Raw genomic sequence first — 21,408 nt, 5'->3', positions numbered from 1 at the left:
CATCATGTGCATATCTTTTGTTACAAAAAATAACAAAATCCTATGTAGAGCAGATGGCTACACCACCAGAAATGGGGAGAGTCATCCATGCTAGAGAGATGATGACGCTTTCTCTTTGCTGAGAAAGTTTAAGGGTTCAGTTACATGGACCCAGCAACTGCTCTCAGCAGTGAACTGAGGTACTAATGTTTCTGTCATCTCCTAATGAAGCTGCTCTTATTTATTTAGATTCTGATATTCAATTAGCTAACAATGCACCATTTAATATCCCTGCATATTATAGATTTATGTTTATCTTCAATTAAATATAATCACATTGAAAATTTTTGATATTTTATTATTTTATTAATTGATGGCATTCCACAGTTTATGAAACTTAATAACACATATCTACAAAGAAGAGGTAGTGAATATTTTTTAACAATTCCGTTTTAAATTTTAACTTAGTGTTTGAAAGTTTATTTAATATCCTTTACTTGGGTGTTATTCAAAAACTTAATTACATTTTCATTCTTAGAGGGTAGGAAGTAGGAAAAAATCTCATCTCATTGAGATGGCACAATCTTCAGAAAAAATGTTGAGTCATTCTTTACTTTTGCTCACATGTTGAATAATTAATGCATACTTGTAATATATTTGAGAGCTCAAAATCATTATTTAAGCTGTAAGAAGACTGTTTTACAGGAATATTATATAACTTAGAGATACTTAATTAGACATAAGTTATAATGTGATAGATACATGGATACATAGATAGATATACAGAACTACAACCACTTCATTGTAAATGCATAATCCAGTACTGTCCTCAGAAGCCACTTTGCTAAATGCCTTTTGTTGGCTTCTCAATTCATACAAATGGATAGCAATCACAAACACATTAGATAAAGAAGCATAGTGCATTTTCACATATTCTCAGTAACAATTACTATAAATCTAAGATGCAAAGAAAACAATGAGATTAATTATAAAATACTATAACAAAACTATAACACCTGCAGATGGGATCTTGCTACATTAGAGAATGGTTAACAGGAGAGGGACAAAGGATTTAGCTTAGATTTCTCCAGATGAAAAATCTTTATTCTTTAAATATCCACTGTATCTTTTATTTTGTAATGGTGATTTCTCTTTTAAAAATACTTTTTAGTTGTAGAAGGACAGAGCATCTTTATTTATTTATTTTTATGTGGGCTAAGGATCGAACCCAGTGCTCTGCACCTGGGAGGCAAGTGCTCCACCACTGAGCTACAGCCCCAGACCTCCAGTATTTTATTTTATGCATTATCTATATTCAAAGACCGAAGATCCCGAGCCAAAAATTGGAGAAAGTAATGCTTTACTTACAACCTGGGGCTTAAAATTTTAGGGTTTGAGAATGTAAAGGAGACAGACACAGAACAGAAAGAGTGAGAAAAAGAGAAAAGATACATTGTCAGTATTTAATGAGACTACATGTGTATTTATTTACATTTTAGGGAGCTTAGGGAGCAGGAGCAGGGAGTCAGAACCGCAATGGCAACATGACATTTATTAGGAAAGGTTTCCACAAGTAGTATGTAGCAAACTAATGCTTTCCAGTGGAATCATTGAATAAAACCTCTTAATAAAGGCAAATCTCCATTTCCCCCTCAAATTAGGGAGTTCATTTAATGTTTAACTTAAATGATTTCAAAAATATCTATACACATATGTGTATGCATATTCCATATATATGACACCTAATGTTGAGAAATATAAAACTCTTATCATTCAATTTTCAAGTTACATTACATTCTCTTCCCCTTTTAATAGATGGGAAAACAGATTTGAATAAAAAGTAACCTGAGTTCTTCAAATAATTCCACATGAATAGGTTAAAATTGGATTTAGGACACAGGACTACTGACAACCGTAAGCTATTCACTGCAGAATGAGTCAAATTTTGGCATTCATTTAATGGGTATCAAGGGTTTTTTTAACTCTAGAATAATCTTCAATGGATCTTTATTATCTTTTACCATGCACTTCTACTAATTTAAAATCTATTACTTTAACTTAGAAAACTATAAAATAATATCCTAGCACACCTTAAGAAGAGATATTAAATAGGCATTCTCCATTCCACTATGAACTTTGGCACTGATTATTGCCTGCAAAATTATGGAGTACATATGTGGTTATCATTAAATAGACAAAGGCAATACCATAAAAGTCTTGAACATTTTCTTTGAAGTAATATTCTGTTGCTGTTGAGTTAATATTGAAAATTATAAGTTGTAACGAGCCAGTTTTCATTTTAACCTCTAAGGAAACTACCAATTTAGAGTTATTAAAAATAAGTACAAAATCTTTGGAGCAGGGGTGTTAAGAGTGAAGCCAAGAACATGTGAAGACAAAAACTGTCTCTTAGGATAATAGTGAGCAATTGGGTGGTAGAAATCTTGGGAAGGAAGAAACAGATGCTCTTAAAATTAGAATCTGTGATAAGATATCCACATGAAAGAGCTAGAGGCCAGTACTCAATGAGAGAAACTGGGTGAAGCAGCATATCTGAGAGTCACACACATAAGAGAGCGCTAGATCAGCTCTCCAATTGCTCCCAAAAAGGCTTCACGGAAATCCAGACAATTTCTTCTCTATAAATGCAGCTGGTTTTCCAGAAAGTATTAGGAAAAAGTCCTTAGAGGTAAATGCCTTCCAAAACCTCAAAGATAAATTCCCTTTACACATAATTATTAAGTATATAAGAAAATCTTTCTAGGAATTGTGCAACAGCAGCCTTACAAACTTTTCATCCTTTGCTACATTTCTCAAATTGCTCAACAGCACTTGCACATGAAGCGATCTTTAATTCATGTACCACTCACTACAGTAAAGTACAATAAGAAATGTAACATTTCAACTTCCTGCCTTTAGATGCTTTTTGATTTTTTTAAAATCTACATATTGCTTTAATATTAACATTGTGCTATATTGATGAAAATTGAGGATATGTACGAAATTTGTTTCAAATATTTAATTACTTTTGTAAAAAATAATCTCTCCCCTGCTATAGAATGCTCTCTTTCTTTGTGAACACAAAGGCCTGACATTTAGTCTTTTGACTGTTCTTTCAGTTTTTAGGGCCTTAATGCATAAAATAAATTTGTTATCCTAAAGGTATGAGCTGTAATCTTAGATTTCACATGGTAAGCAAGGTATTGCTTATTCTGTTTTTTAAATGAAAAAAAAAAACACAAAAAAGGGGTGGGGAGAGAATCTAGGAAACACATGAAACTTCTGTATAATAGTAACAATGTCATCCACTCTAATATATGTAATACATTTAACTGCAGCACACTACAAGATCTGCTAGTTTTACTGTGATAGGAATAGCTTATAATCATTATATTAAACTATTTCTAATTAAGAATACCTTGCCTTATAAAACTGAATTGATTCAAATAATATTTGGGATTTAAATATTTAAATTCTTTACACAAAAGGCAATAGAGTATCCTATTTATAAATCAAGGACCTAAGAAAAATAATACTGCACCAAAATTTTGAGTACAAAAATATTTAAATATGTAAGAAAATCAATATTAAAACTTTATATTATAATTTTCAATTAAACTCTTCTTTCTAACAATCACATATTCCACACTTGCCTTCAATGCATAACAAGTATTAAAACCACAGTTATTTGATCTCTGAATCTATTCAGGCTTGAGGCATCAGTGGACCAATCATGGTACTGTTGCAACAACTGTGTTCTAACTAAACATTCTAAAGACCATCTGAAAAGGGGCACACTAATTTTCAATCCTCTAGGATACATAATTAGGTAACATTGATCATCCCTCCTAAATGGGGATGCATATAATCAGACATGCCTATTTCATATGGGTAAGCTTGGGGGATATCCTATGTGATTATTATTTCTAATGATCCTCTTCCCACAGTCTTGTCCTAGAAAATCTACATAACTATAGATTTCTTCTACAGTCCCCCCAGAAAGATTTGCTGACCCTCAACAGGCTCTCAACTTTAAAAATCTTAAGCTCCAATTTTTATCACCAACATCCTTGACATTATCCTGGACATGAAGACTCTGATTATCTATATCTTACTTGGCTGTTCTCCATAGCTGCACACCAGAGAATCCTTGAGAAGACATTATTGCCCAGGCACTGCGGTGCATGCCTATAGTCCTAGCAGCTTGGGAGGCTAAAAGAGGAAGATTGCAAGTTCATACCAGCCTCAGTAAATTAGCCAGACCATGTCTCAAAATAAAAATATAAAAATAAAAAGAGCTGGGGAAGTGGCCTAGTGGTTAAATGTCCCTGGTTTTAATCCCCGGCATTTAAAAAAAAAAAAAATTACCTTGACTCAATTACAATCATTAAATTATTACTAGGGTCTGAACATTTCCATATTTTAAAAATTGTTCAGGTGTTCTGAATCAACATCCTGGAGGTGCCACATCTTTTCTTAAAACTGACAGTCTCTAAAGATGAATGATAATAAAATGTCAGCAACATGAAACTTTAAGGTAAAATGAGATAATATCAATAAACTTGATAAATTAAAAATTTAAGAACAACAATAGCACAAAAATTAAAATACATTCATAAGCTAATCAGCAATAGGTGAAGAATCTGAATAGGTGTTCCTCCACAAAGATATACAAATGGTCAATTAGCACATAAAAAGACACTCAACATCTCAGCATTTCCATTAGGAAAGTGCAAACCAAAACCACATTTAGTAGGATATAATATAAAAGCAAATAACAAATACTGGAGAGAATAAAGAGGAATTAGAGAGTTCCTACACTACTGGTTGGAATGTAAATTAGTGTACCCAATTTGAAAATGACTGACAGTTTCCTCAAAAGGCCCAAACTTGTTCTTAGAAGACTCAGCAATCCCACTTTTTGATATATATAAGAAAAATCACAGTATATATTCACACAAAATGTCACACGGGAATATTCATAGTAGACAAAAAGTGGAAACAACCAAATATCCATCAACTAATGGATGACTATTATTCAACAATGCAAAGGAGATGCATAACCACACACAGGAGGACAGACAAACCTTGATAACAGACTGCAAAAAAAGAATTTCATCACCAAAGAGTCCATTATGTATAATTCCATTTATATGAAATATTCAGAATAGGCAAATTTATACAGATAGAACATAGATTGTTGGTTACTGGGAGATGGATATGTAAGGAACACTGGCAAGCAACTGTTAGAGAGTACAGGGTTTATTTTCAGGGTGATGTCAATTTTCTAAAATCAATTTGCAGTGATGGTCCTACAATTCTATGACTACTAAAAACCATTAAATTGTACACTTCAGTGGTGAACTCTATGGTATGTGAATTACATTTCAATAAAGTTTTTATAACAAGTCCAATTAATAATTTTACTTCAAAACTGACATTTAAGGAGACAAACATTAAGAAAATAGCAATCTTATCTATTACTGTATCTTTCTAACATGTATACTATTGATCTATTTTTATAAAGTTGTATTTAGGTGTAAAAAATTACCTGTGACTAATTTAAAAACTTGGAAACAATATCAGTGTATTGTCATTACTCTTCTATTAATTTGGTGTGTATTTTTATAGTTGTATAAGTAATAGTTTATCTTTTATCTGAGGAATAATAGTTTTATAATGTAAAAAAAAACAGCTTCTCATCAATACTAAGCGTTTATTTGGGAGAGATTTTTGATTCATTATATAAAAATAGTTGTAATTAAATATCTGGCTAGATCATAAACATTCTTACTTTTTACGAATATTACTTTGTCAGAGGGGTGGTTTCCTTCACCCATTCCACTCCCACTCTCCCTTCCCCATGAGTTAACTGAATACAAGAGACTCAGCTTCCTCGGGTCTTACTCAAACTCCAGACCTGTGAATTTAAGCACAACTGAACTTTTTCTGGAGGAATTATATATGTCTGTGTAAAAAATGAGGCTTTGCAGATGTTTCCGGCCACAGTTCTACAGCTGCAAAGAGTTTATTAATTATGAACTATAAGTGGATTGTTCTGTAATTGAAACTTTCTGGGCTTTAATGTTATTGTAGAATCTACATACATACATAGTTGAGGATTCTAATGAATGCTGTTGTTTTATTTATTACAGATGGACATTTTACTTAATTCAGGCAAAACCAGTCTGTTTCCATAGGAGTTTTCAAATATTTTTGTCATGTTAATATCTGTGCTTCTATAAGGCAGACTGGAGAGCACAGCTTGTAGAAATAGTATTCCCACTGCTCAAAGTGCTGACCTCATCTGGGATGGACAGATCCAGAATCTGTATTTTAATCCTATTGACAGTGCCCCAGTGGGAATAATTACAAAAGTCCGTCTAAAATCCAGACCTCCTGTCGCTGATATGCTATGATTTTTCACATTGAGAATGAACAGCAGGCAGGGAGGATAGAAACAACATGATGTAATGACTGTATTATAGTTTGTAAGGCACCATCCATATTACCCTGTAACTTACTTCTAAGAGCTTAGAAATCATGCAGGTTGTGAAACTTGGTAGTCAAGTTCCTGAAAACAGTTTGGGAATTTTAAAATCTAAAATAAAATTTCATTTCAGAGCATTACAAATGTGTGTTGTGTGTATGTATTTGTTATTTATTTTCATTACTTAATTAAGTAGTTAATTTTTATTGATATTATACATGGTGGAAATGAAAGATACAAAAAGAAACATTTAAAAGTTTTATTTTTAAGATTTATAATACAAAATGATATAAAAAAAGCATTATGTAGACTATCAAATTGGAATATGCTAAGAATATTCTTGAGGCCTGAGTTAAACCACTCTTTCTTTTACCAGAACATTATCATAATTTTGATGTTACTGTTGAAAAGATTTTTTTTAAAGGAGGAAAAGACGTCAAGTTCTACCTGTCTTTTCTTGTCCTGCGTATTTTGTTTTATAAATATTAGGCTGGGATTATGAAGTAATGTGAAATATAAAAAGAGAAGTGAATTTTAACTTAAAGAATTTGTGTTCAAATCTGCTCCACCGCTTCATAGAATAAAATTCACACTGACTTTCAATTTCCTTTTGTCCTTGTTATTAACTCTAAAGTACTAAGGACAAAATAGTTATTTGTTTCAATCTGAAAAAGGTTGTTTTAACAGTAACACAGTAGTCATTCAAGTAACTGTTAAACTATGCAAAGATTGTTTTAAATGAAATGCTATCTTTAAGCTGGAAGAGCTCTCACACGCCTGGAATCCCAGGCACTCAGGAGGTTGAGGAGGGAGAATCACAAGATGAGGCCAGCCTCAGTAATTTAGCGCGACTCTAACTTTAAAAAAAAAAAAAAAAAAAACCACGGGATTGGGAATGTAGCTTTGTAGTACAGTATCCTTGGGTTCAATCCTCAGTACAGAAAGCAAAAGAAAAGAGACAGAGAAAGAGAGAGAGAAAGTTATTTTTTAAACTGTGTATATATCCTATTACTCCAACTCAACCCACAAAACGGCCATGAACAAATATGCAATATACCCACTTAGTCCTTCAATAGTGCCTCAGCAAGTGTGTAAGGGCAGGTTCCTCAAGAGCCATCCTGAATGCCTGGTATCTCTGACAGTGCCAGCTACCTCTCCCTCTGCCTAGGATTCATCTCTAGCTCTCCTGTAACACTGTTGTCAAATCCTGCATAGATGGGTTTCTCAAAGATGTGCATGTTCATTTTGACTCATGTAGAAAAAGATCCAGCATGGGTTTTTAAAACCATGTGAAAATCATGTGTTTCACTAAAATATATAATATGTATATAAAATTCCCATATATATTTTAAGAATGAATTTACTAGGAAATCTCAGATATTAGTAACTGCACTAGAAAAGAATTTAAAGAAAGTTAATACTACTTCTAATGCAAATCTAGAGCAAATCTGTAAAAACAATTTAAGGGAAGCAAGCTTAGCAAACTCAAATGTTATTTTACATATTTTTAGTAACTACAAGAGTGGATTATTTGTGACAGCAATATTTTGTTGTACTAAAAAACTATCTTGAGCACATGCAATTATAAAGAGGAGTCTGCTATGAAGAGGTTTCTTAAACTGCAATTGCATTAGGAAGATTTCAAACAGTGGAGAATTTATGCCACTGTCAAGCTTATTTTCAAATATTTCTAATATTCTTTACAATATCACATTTTGAAAAATTTATTACTCATTCATTATGAAAATATACTAAAAGTTCAATATCGGTTTTACATACAAAAACAACAACATTTACAAATGAATATTCATCTTTAAAATATCAGTACTCTTGTTTTTACACAATTATTAAAAAACATTTCTGAAAAGATAATATTCATATTTTGAGTGATAAACATGGCTAATATCATAGCATTAAGGTCTAATTTCAATGAAGCAGTACAGCTTGTTCTTTTTATAAATGAGTAGTTTGGTTTCTCTTCTAGAATTTACTGGCTGTGTCACTTATGTAAATTTTCTTAAGTTCTGAATCAAGTTTTCCCATATATAAAATGAAAAAAGGAATAAGATTACCTCCTAAAATTGTTGTGAATTAGAGTATATACTTAAAAGAAGAACATAGCACAGTGCCCAGCATAGAATAAGTACTTGATAGTTAACTATCATGACTATTTTGCACTGTCAATTCTCACGCAATATCTTTTCTCTTACCCTAGTATTTCTACCCTTGACAACCTCTGAGCCATGTTCCCACAACCAAATGTATATGTAGTAGAAAGGCAAGTTAATTATTAACAAAATATAGCCAAACGAAGCATCCACTAACCACATAACTAACTTTTTCTATCTATCAGTGCTAGGCAATGGACTAAAAAGGTATCACCTAAAAAACAATATAATAATGCCTAAAAACTACATTATCATTTTGATCAGTAATGTTAAATGGTATGGATAACTAGTTGAATGACCTCAGGCTAAATTCCTGCTATTCAAAGGAAATTACTTCTATAAATTATAAATATTGTGCTTAATTTTTATCTTTCACAACTGCCTAATTATCTCAATTTCAATGGTGAACATAGATTCTAAAGTCACCTTTCCTGCCAAAGCTGCAGCATCTCATCAATGTGAAGTGAGAAAACTACACAGCACAGGTTAGATGTGCAGGATGTATGGGTAGGAACATATTATCAACCAATTATATTTAAACTGGAAAGCTATTTGTGGCAGTTACTGGACTGTTTTTCAGTGAGGTTATTGGTGGATCCAACAACAGCAAAGTACAAGGGCAGGTTAGTCTCAGTCAAAAAACTTCAACTGAACAAGAAATACAACAAATACACAAATGTTTGAGATTTCGGTATATTTAGTAAATATTTTTAACTCAGTACAAACAATTCAAATTTCTGAGTGACTCCTCAAAGATTGGTTTTCATCCCACGATATACTTAGGTTTACATATTTGTAGAAAAATGTGTGCAGAATCCAAAGTCAAAAGAAAGATTATCTTAATTTTATAAAATAAAGAGCTGTACTTTGCGAAGTCATTCAACATGGTTCTCATCATCAATTTTCTACAACAGTTTCAAAAAATGTTTAAAACAAAGTCATAAGTTAAAGCAATCTTTCTAGCTATTTTGTGAAGACTACATTTGCCTTATTTAGTCAGTTATAAAATGTGAATCAATACTAAGTCTTGTGAAGCAAATAACCCTGAAGCAGTATAAGGCAGTTTGAACATGTAGGGAGATAAATAATCATTTCTGTTATGTCAGTGGAAAATTTTCCAAGATCATAAAGAAATCAGTTTACCCTGAAGCATGACATTTAAAAAAGATGCATCAGGACAATGAGGATATTCTCAATCCTTAATTCTTAGAAATGTAATAACAGGCAAAATAAATTCTTACAAAAAATGATGTTGTTGAAGTCAATCATTCTTTTTCAAAAAAGGAGCTGGCCACAGAAAAGAAGAGAAAAAAGAAAAGAGGCAACACACACACACAGAGGCATACACGCACAACTTGTGACATAAATATAATTGTTAGAAACAAAACACTAATATCCTATGATTAGACTCTCACACTTTCTACTTAGTAATAGCAACTAGTTAAATAATTGTTATTTTTTTTTCATGCCAAACAAATAATCTCACACAGCTCTAGGCAGATTGCATTCACTTTGAATTAACAGTATTTTGCAAAAAGACAATGTAGGTACTTGTTAAATACCACTTAATTATGTTTTTTTTTTATAAATTTATCAGAAAAAGTCGTTGTGTTAGAAATGTAAATAGACACTCCACATAGTTTCATTCTTTTTTCAATAAATAATTCTCCCATTAAATATCAGTTAAAAGCTTTATATCCTCCATTTTTTCTGACCTTCTAAGGTACTTAGGAGAACAGTTTTACCCTGTGAAACATACCAAAATGATGACATTAATACTGCTAAAAAATTTCTTTGTTTTTTTTTTTTCCTAGCTCACAATGAACCCCTGAAGGCCTGGGGCCATACATATCCAAGAATTCCTATTGCCTAACACAACATGTACCCCATAGATTAACCTACACTTATGGAATGAAAGAATGAAGAATATTCATTCGACAGCATTGTGCATTTTGCAATATCATTCTACTTAACACAAGTAATTCACTAAGTCTAAATTTTTCATGATAATCAATAATGGCATTGATGTGGCCCATTCAGCCCATTTTCATTGGTGGGCAGTGTAGCCTGGGCTACATCAGTTAGGAGAGACATTTCATGGGCTTTCACTCTTAGAAGAGTTACTTGCTACACTGTATAGGCAGGCAATTGCACAGTCAATTTAAGAATAATGCTTTAGATGATTTCTAACATGATTGCATCAGCATCCTCAATATAGTAACATAAAGAAATGTATAAATGACAGCTCCATTCAACATAGAAGAAAGTCCAAGAGAGGGAAACAACCACATTGTGAATTTTAGTTATAATAAAACCATAGTGTTCTTTTCCAAGCCAAAGCACTAAGCAATAATAGTTCTCTTATGCTCTGGATTCTTTAAAAAATACCATTTTACCTTAAAGATATGACCTATCCAAACTGAAATATATACATATATTTTTCCTAGTTTTAGGATAACTAGAATTTCCATACACATTTGTAATTATACGGGCAGCTATTAAAAAATTTTTATAATTAACATTTATATTAGAAAACACTAGAATACAATTAATGCCTTTTTTATAAAAATCATCTCAATTTATTTCTTACTGATTCTCTTCAAAATTTAAGAGCAATTACTATAAACAAAAATTAATATGAATACAATGGGCTGTTACATCTTTTATTATGAGCACAAACTCACGTATAGAACCACACGCTGTTCTGTGCATTTGTGTTTTCCCTTTTAATTTTATATATCTTCAAGATAAATTAATTTATTTGACATCTGATCCATGTCGTGGGCAAGATAAACTATGAGTCAAAGACTATTTACATGCACCTATACTTTTTCATGTTTTTCAAGCTAAAACTTGAATTGAACAAAAATGGGACAAAAGTATAAAGTACCTTAACATTAAGAGTAAATCCAGAAAAAGTAATGGCAAGCACTGCATAATACTAGACTTAACATGTACACAAATATATGTGAATCTAAAATAATTGGGAATTTAGAAGTGAAATATTATGTTTTCACAGAAAAGGATAATAATGTAAATGTGCACATTTCCAAATGAAAAATGTGTTGAAAGTTCTCAAAAAGAAAATGATAAACTAGAATATAATGATTGATTTTATCTCTACACTAATAGTGCTATAAAATAATATTATGTATAGAGAACTGATAGGGCATTAAGTCATCCTAATTATATAGTACCAAATCATCCGAGAAACTGACTAAAGATTTGGAAATGTCAATTTTTACTAACTAGAATGCATAAAATAAGGGAAAATGGCACTTCAAAAATTGTACCCAAACAAAGAGGTTAAGAACATACAGAAGAAAAGCAGATGACAGATTGTGAAGACATGCTGTCACAGGTGGACACCAGGTGGAATGGGTCCAGCAATATTTTTAGAATAGATTTGTTTCACAGTTTAAGTTGAAATATTTTGGGGGGTAAATGTTCAACAAAAGACTGATAAGAGAAACAGTATATGTGTTTAAATAAACAGAATACAGAAAAGCCAATTGTGACCAGTTTAGTCCTGTGTAATTGAGTGATAATCAAGCATTGTATAAAAATTTGTGAAGCAGACAGTTTGCATGTGTACCAATACCAGTGGAAAAGTAAGGTACCTGACACTTAAAATTTTCCATTGTGCTTTCATGTCACCATAATGAACATAATACCTGAGGCAAGACAAGGCTAAGGGTAATCCTTGCTGAATGCCAAGAATTAAACAGGGAGAGTCCCAGCTTTGTAAGGATATGAGTATTTCTTTTGACATTTTCCAACGTGATTATTTTGTAGTTTAAATTAGTAGTCCTTTAAGTAAGAGGCTAGCAGGTGAACCTTTTCAAGCTACAGATGTTAGAGGAATATGTCTAGACATGGTGTCAATAAAGGCTTTAAAGTTCTTTGATTTTCCCAGACAGAAATTCTTCTCTTATCATACAAATTGTGTTGAGTGATATAAAAATTTTTCAAAAATTAGAATTCAGAAGATACAATATAAGATGTATTGCTCTTGTTATCGCCATTATATCTTTGCTTTACTCATTTTCCATTTGAATTATATTCTCAACTGTATAATAGTTTGCCTGAACATTCAAAGGAGTTGGTTTTCTGTTCATTCATTAAATGTTTTGCATATCTAACTGTGAAGAATGATGCCTGTAGCTCTAATAGCCTAAGAGGTATTTAATGTGGTTGGTTAAACACCATACTTTCCCATAAAAAATGAAATAGCTGAACAAGTTCATATACTGACCTTGCTGTAATATCTATGTGACAATTTCATTAATTTTTTATTGAATTACTTCTTCCACTACCCTTTCAAGTAAAATTATATTGCAAAGAAAGCAGAGAATTCTCAAAATGTTCTGCTGTACTCTAAATTAAAATATATAAAATTACAATTTAGGGCATATGTCTTACAACAATTGTCCAATTAGATCAGGATCTTATATATATATATATTATATATATATATGTACACACACACATATATAAATGTATAAACATATATTTCTATTTAACATGCAATCATGACACATAACTATATATTAAAATATATATGTATTTTATATTTACTCACATATTTTTAATAGGGCATTATAGTTATGCAGTTGAGTGCATCTCAAAAAACTCATACATGCATGAAAATCAATTTCAGTTCATGATCCCCTTTTTGCTTCCCCTTTTCCCTTTCATTCTTCTTCCCCTCCCCGATTGGTCTTCCTCTAATCTAACAGACTTCCTTTCACTCATCTTTTTATTTATATTTGGATTTCTATATTACGACATGTAAATCGCTTAGAAATGAACTAACAGAAATGACATTTTCTCTATAGAGTTCATTATATCTAATTTTCTTAATATGATAGAAATTTCTACATTGGCCCTTTGATAGGAACAGTCAAAAAAATCAAAATTAAGAGAAAATTCTCAGATCACTAATTCTCACTATCTTTTCTTCTACAACTGTTCCAACGGTTTCACTACCAAAAAAAAAAAAAAGTAAACAGAAAAACAAACATGTCTCAACTATGAAAAAAAATGCTTGATTTATTAGAAATAGTGAGTCCCATAGTTAAGTTTCTTCAATTAGTACTTTGGTACAGGATGAAGTCTTGCATGTAGTATATTTAAATCATATTTCTTTTTTAATATAATTTGTGGAAATTATATGGAATAGATTATCATTCTTGCCATTAACATACATTACTGATTTTCTGAAATTTGATGTTTCACTAATTTGCCAGCTGTTTACCACATAAAATTATCACATAGCGTTATGTGAAACAATTTAATTAGAGATCAGACCACAGTATGAAAATCCGTGGTATTTTTAGGTCTCAGGATTCACCAGTATCTTCAAAGTTATTTCTGTAGAATATCAAAGCTCATTTAATATCAGACTAGTATATGAATGAATAAATTCTGTCACACTACATATTAGTATTTTATAAATACTTATATTAACTTTCACAGAGAAACAGCATAAGAATAAATAAATTTATCAAACATCAGAATAATTAATAAGAGAAGAGTATTGAATTCCTAGTCAAAAGAGAGTTCACCAAACTGACATGGAGTACTCCAACAAATATTTAACTAGATCTTTAAGAAAATCATCATGAAATCTAGAGAAGATTACATTAAATGATAAGCTATGTGGCATTGAATTTCCTGAAAGTCATTATAGGTATATTTGGTTAAATTTCATATCATATCACTTCCTTAGTAAAGCCATACCTGAACTCCAGCTTTGATCACTAAGCCCTACCTTTATCTTCCCATTTCTCCCATTATACAGTTAGAGATAGAATATAGATATGATTCTATCTATCGTGTTGAGTACATTACACCTGCACTGCAATCATGCAAAAAGGTTACCATATTTCTGCAATTAAATTTTAAAGTGTCAAACGTATTTTCTTTACATTTTACAGGAGTTTATGTCTTTGAAGTCTTCCTGCAATGTGTCATGTTTTATTAGCAAATCTTTTATATCACCTAGCTTGTTGGTATTTTATGTATAGTTATGTGGATTATAATTTTGTTTACCTAACTATAAGAAGTCATATTGATGAATCATAAAACCTTTACATAATAGTAGAAGATACTGCAACAGGCTGCAGGCTATGAAGCTGATGTCAAATACTTTGAGTTCAAATTATGACTTCAAATGCTAAATCACTAATAGGAAATTACATGAGTTTCCTCATCTTTAGTAGGGGCATAACATAGTTTCTTAATAGGATTGAGATAAAAACTAAATTTCAAAACTTGTGTTTCCAGCATACAGTAAGTACTTTATATCAGTCACTTATTGTAATATAGTGAAGAACAATATATTTTTAAATTAAAATAACACTGCTTCTTCAAACCATGCAAAAATTTCTGGAAATATTCTTTAATATTTTGTGAATATTTTCTTTAACTGTAACTATCTCATAATATAAGCTATGTAGCTAAAAGCACGTAAGTTTCAACTTTAAAACATCTTTGATATATTCAACTAAAGAAATAATGTATATTGGATCCTTTAAGATAATAGCACGTTTTAAAAAATCATTTGAATGTTAACCTATTTTCCCTTCTATTGTTTTGGTCTGGGTAAACTTATTTTGTTGATTCAGCTTTTCATTGCTATAACCAAAACACCTGACACAAACAATGTAGAAAGAGAAAGGTTTACTTTGGCTCATGGGGCCAAGGACAGATATAGACCAGGTCATGACCCCAGAGATGAACTTCTTCCAGTCATACTCCACCCAATTACATTTATCATTAGGTAATCCATTCAAATTATTAATCCTTCAAATGGATGAATTCACTGAGGCAGTTACATCTCTCATAATCTCATAATTTCACCTCTAAACATTCCTGCATTGCCTAATACATGAATTTTGGAGGGGATATTAAAAATCCAAACCATAACATTTACGATGTTATTTTGTTAGAGGTACAACTGTACTTTTACTCTACAATGCAAGAAAACAGTACAAACATATGACTGTAACTTCCATGTATTGCTCAAATAAAAGAAAATAATGAAGACTGATAAAAAGTCAGAGAAGTTTTTAGGAGGCCCAAGGAAAATTCTAGGACCTTGTAGGCAGCTGTCATATATCAAATACTTGAAAAAAATTAATGAAAAAAGAATGGATTTCTATGATAATATGATTTATAATTCAAGGTAGTTCATGCTTTTTCTTTGCTTTCCTTAACAGAGATGCACACACAATATGATATCACTTTACTTTCCACACATATTTATAAGATCTCACCATTTTCTTCTAAGAACAACTAAGAAAAATGAAAGCTCCCAATTTCTTCCTTCATAAACATATAAGGGAAAAAAACCAATAATAATTTAGGGTTTCCTCCATTGTTATTTCTCTTAGTCAGTATGTCCACAAAAGTTTCATCATGAAAGATTTTTGATACACGGATATGGGAGAAGGTATATAGTAATAGTTGGGGGTGGGTCACCTTTTCATTACTAAATGAGCCTGAAGATAAACAAAGAGAAGGAGAGAGGACATGCTGAAGAAGACATGTCTTACCATCACCACCAGTAATCAGGGAACAGATTCCCCTTGTGGTTTCATTTGCACATACTAATTCAACACTGGTAGTTTGCAAAGAAACAACTGAGAAGAATCCTTTAGGAATATCACAAATCATAACATATGATAACACAGGAAAATATACTACAGATTTTCTGGAAAATCATGTTCTTTATTATAGAGTAGACATCCAAGTTCTTCCATATCAACATATTTGAACAAAGATAAATTATACTATATGCATAAATGTGCACCAAATAACTTGAAGTTCCATATCTGAGGCTATGTAAGGACACTAATGCTTCAATCTTGAGCTCCAAGTCAAAGATTCTGGAAAACTCATGCACTCTCTCCTTTCATTTTTGAAGCAAATCTTCAAAACATATAGTAATTTTCTATCTTAAGTTCTTATGACCTATTACTTAGGTGTCTTTGCTTCTTGAAACAAGCAGTTAAAGAGACCTTAGCACTTCCACTCTGACAGTATTGGAGAAAAATCATCCTGATGCTATACATTTTGTTAAAAACTACCATAAGAAAAAAAATACAGAAATAACGCACATGGGAATCACAAAGGCCTAATATAGTACAAAGTTTTCCTATCTCTGCATCTAGGGTTTTAATTTTTAATTATTCATTTTCTGTCCCCCCCCCCAAAAAAAGGAATTTGGCAATGTCTGGAAATGTTTTTGATAATCATAAACCAGGGGACTGGTAATGGCATCTAGTAGGCAGATATCAAACATAACAAAACAATTATCCTGCCCAAAATGTCAACAGTACAGTTGATAAGAAAACCTGCTTTACTACCAAGTAGATATAAGTTGTTCTCCTATGCTCAAGGTTGATGAAACCCAGTTCAAATAAAGCAAAATAAATATGGGTTATGGCTCAATTTTTAAAAATATTTAAATATAAACAAAACCTATTTTTAGAAGGAACATTAGTCCTGTTCATCAAAAATTTAGTTTTTCTTTGAAGTTCCCTATCTAATATGCTTGGTAAGTAATATTGTTGAAATAATTCTGTGAACAAGAAAGCTTTTAAACAATCTAAGAATGTGCTATCTAGATTTAAGTTGGTAGATTACTTTTATTATCCATTTTTATATCACTGTCCCTTACTTCAAATTTCAAAAGAAAAAAAATATGAAATTGTCATTGCTTTGTTCTTTCAATGACAGAAAATCAGAGTTTCTATTTGTTTCCCACCAAAATAGTTAAATGGAAGATGACCCCATAACAGCCAAACAGGACCTTTCAAGAGTGAAGGAGTAGGACCTCTCAAGAGTGAAGGAGTAGGTAGCTATTAATAATAGCAACAGAATAAGTGTCACCTTAATCACTACAATGAGATACCAAGAAAGCGAAGAGGACTTTTAAAGAGTCTTGAACCCTGGATGGTTAAGTCTCTTAAATAAAATTCACTTCAGTATATAACTAAATTAAATGTATAACCTAGACATACACCAAAGTTCTGATATCTGAAAATTTTATAAAATTTTACTAGTTTTTCAACCAATATTTTTATGATTGATTAGTTATAATCAACAAATTTCACAATAACAATTTGCTTAAAGCTCAATTAAAAACAAATTTTGTTTGCTTGATTTTAACAGTCCTCCATACTAACTGCAGCACTTTTGTCCAGTGATAAGAACCTGGATTCCTTATCCCAGTTATAAACCAGATTTCAATTTTAACAAGATTAAAAAATCTAATATTATTTCCACATAACCCTTTTCAACTTCAACTTAGAGGAGTAAAGAGTAAAAGCAAAACAGATCAAATCCAATTAAATCTCTCATAATTCTTGCTCTTCAGTTCTAAACTATCACAGGACAAAGTAAATATTTTGTTAGTGGAAGGAAAATAGTTTAACTCACACTATTAAAAGCATGAGATGTGAACAATAAGCACTCATAATACAAAAGCAACATGCTTCCACACTAGCAAATGTCCCTGGATAACAGACATTTTAATCCGTCTTTGTACTGAATAAGAGTATTAGCGAGGGAGAATAGTAACAGAATTTTTCAAGATGCCTGCAGAAAGAAATATCCATTAGTAAGTGACATTCTCACTGGGATTGCATTTCTTGAATATTCTCCATCAAGTCGATGAGAATATCAGTTCTTACACTTTTGTCCAGGAAAGTGATAGTCTGAAATTAGAGCTGCTAAAAACAGGCAGGTACTGTGAAATTCAAGGAAATGCTGCATCAAGAAGCTAAAGGAATGAAAAAAGGATAAAATTCTCTTTATCCTTACAAAATTGGCACATTATTCCAAGTGAGGTAACAAGCAGAACCTCACAGCAGATTAAAAGGACCTTGAGGACAAATGTTTCATTCAGTAGGCCTTTCTATATAGCAGATAACTTTCGCCCAGTAAAGAAGAGCCTTGTCTTTCAACTCCATTTGAAGGTTTGTGTTACTATATAAAATCCCTCTTTTTTTCACATATTCATGAATGCATTGGCAAGGACCTCTGCATCACTCATACTTATGAAATTCAACATGGCAGGTGGTCCTTAATTTTTCACTGAAACTATTCAAAGCTCCCAGAAGGTGACTGCCTTGTTTCCATTTGCTTTTCATTTGCTTCAGTTGCCATTAATGCTTCCTGAAAATTTTCAGAAAGGATCCTCTTTAAAAATAATGATGTCATCCTTAGAAACAGTATCTAGTAGATTTTTCTGAAAAATTTTAGTGTTATTACAGGTATATTCATCTCAAAGGATCACATTTTTATACAAAAATCTATTTTCAGTGCTTCATGTACATCTATTCTCAACAACACAATTGCAAACAGAAAATTCCAATATATTTTAACTTGTAAGGAAATTAAGCAATAAAAATTATTATTTTAAGATATCAGATATGTAAGTAATGCATATGTCATTTTCAAAAATCTAGAACTGAAATGTGGAGGAACATGTATGATCTAATTCAGTATGCCTTCTAAAGTTCATACTGTTTTATTTATCATCTTCTCTGAAACAAACTACAGATTTTTAAAAAAATTTCTATTTCAAAATATGTCCTTAAAAACTAGTACCTTTCAGTTAGTCTATAATGCAAACAAGCTGCTTCTTTTGATACTGTGATTATTAACACATGTATTTAATAATTCTGAAAACTAGATAATTAATAAACATAAGCAAGTTAATTGCAAATTAAATTAATCACAAATTAAATCACAAATTACAAAGCTTAGAAACTTTATATCTTTGGTTGTTGGTTATTGAAAGCAATGAATTAATAAATTAGGGGAAAGATAATTACATTCTGAAATTCTGTAATAAAGTACTCTTTTTTTTGCTGGGGAGTTGGGGGAAGTGCTGAGTATCAAACCCAGGGTTTCAAGCATGCTGGGCAATCACTCCACCACTGAGCTACATCTCCAGCCCCTTTTTCTTTTTCTTATACCTGTGTCCCTTTCACCTCAATTCCTCTTTGTTTTGAAGAGACAAAATAGCATTCCCATCTGTCAATGAGCAAAACAATATTTAAGCTATCATCAACAATCAGAATTTTTCATTTCCCAGGCACAAAACCTGAAATTCCCCACTTTGATCTCAGCCTTATATTTTGTTCCTTTCTCACTATAATGCTGGTGATGATTTTCCCAAATGAGTTTGCAAATGTTGCTCTAAATACTACTAGGAATTTCATGGATGTAGGTATTCTCCTATCCATATTCTATTGATGAAATAAGTTTCTGAAACTTCAGATAGAAAAATTATTTAATATTAACTTCTCAAAACTTCTATTATGACAGCCCTCCAAAAGGGACAAAACCCTTATTATAAGGGTCATACAAATAATTAAACTTTTGTTTACTCTGCTAACAAGGTTTACTTAGTCATTTCTCTTCTGTTCCCACCAACTATTATTCCAGTCATCTTCCCACTTTATCATCCTCTCCTTGGTTCACTCCAGTTTGGTCTTTGCACTCACCACTGTTAATGCGATAAATTGAGACCTAACTTGTGATCCTCGTGAATCCTCCTGTATCTGTGATCTACCAGAATATAATCTAATTTATCTCCTCAGATTTTTCTATCACTACAATTTTCAAACATGTCTCTGAAAATGTCCCAGCACACTCAAGATCTATCACTAAAATTCTGGTTACTACGTATAGCAACACTCACTATGACAGAAGCTCAGACTGCTACATTTTCTGTCCTGGCCAACAAAGAGATCTTAGGGAAACTGGGTATTTGGAATTATTCTTTTCTTTTTGTCCATTGCACACAATCATGAGGTTTTATCCCATTTCAAGACACCTTCATAAGGAGTGATCAATTAGACTGGCTCATCATTTGACAGGAGATATCATTCCCCACTGCCATAAATCTTCTATGTAATATAAATATCATCTTACAAAATACCTAATAATTACACTTATATTTACCAAGCACTGATTTTGGCCAGCAATGTTAGTCATCAGTATATATGTATTAATAATAATATTGTATATTACTCAATGAATTTTTTTTTTATCATGAGTCCCAAATGAAAATGAAGAACTGAAGTTATGTGAGACTGTAACTTGACCAAGATCATCACTGGTATATGTTGTAACCTAGAGTTTGATTCCTCAGCTCCTGTGTTTCATCACTTAAACATCATATCTTGGGTAATAATTTATTTCTTATATAAAATATGCATGTAAAGTATTCTGGGGCTTCTAAGACAAGAAATACTAGTTTTCACCATGAAAATCAGAGAGGACTTCCTGGAGAAGTAACATTTGGACTTTTGATGAACAAACAATATGTGAATACTATAGGAAGAGAGAGAGAAGACATTGTCAAAATAATAAAACCATGCACAATCAAAAATAGTAACTTTATTGATTCAATAAAGTTGGCTGAAGTGAAGTTTCCTTTAAAAAGACAGTAAAAGATAAGCTCAAAATCACAATGTGTAACCCTTCATATCTTGTTTTTATGGACAATAGTTCTACCTCAATAACAATTCCCTACCATCCTGCTTCCCTCCCATTTTCACCAGTCTTTACCTAGAGATTTTTTTGAAAGGCTTTGTTGCCTTCAGTCTGTTCCCTTCTCCAATCTAGTCTTCAGCTCCCCTTAAAGTTATCACTGATGCTCCACTTGGATTATGTGCCTCCTTAGAAATCCTTGATGATTCTTCCATAACTACAAACAGCAGTACTATTCCTTACCACAATACAGCACTG

The 21,408-nt window shown here is 31.7% G+C and overlaps 1 protein-coding gene across 1 annotated transcript in view; it reads right to left on the bottom strand.

Moving 5' to 3' along the window:
• Positions 1-21,408, bottom strand: part of Epha7 (EPH receptor A7) — a 166,164-nt gene that overhangs the window by 111,771 nt on the left and 32,985 nt on the right.

Source organism: Sciurus carolinensis, chromosome 7, assembly GCF_902686445.1.
Source record: "Sciurus carolinensis chromosome 7, mSciCar1.2, whole genome shotgun sequence".
NCBI lineage: Eukaryota > Metazoa > Chordata > Mammalia > Rodentia > Sciuridae > Sciurus > Sciurus carolinensis.
The sequence above is the reverse complement of the archived record's forward strand: the minus strand, read 5'-3'. Positions and strand labels throughout refer to the sequence as shown.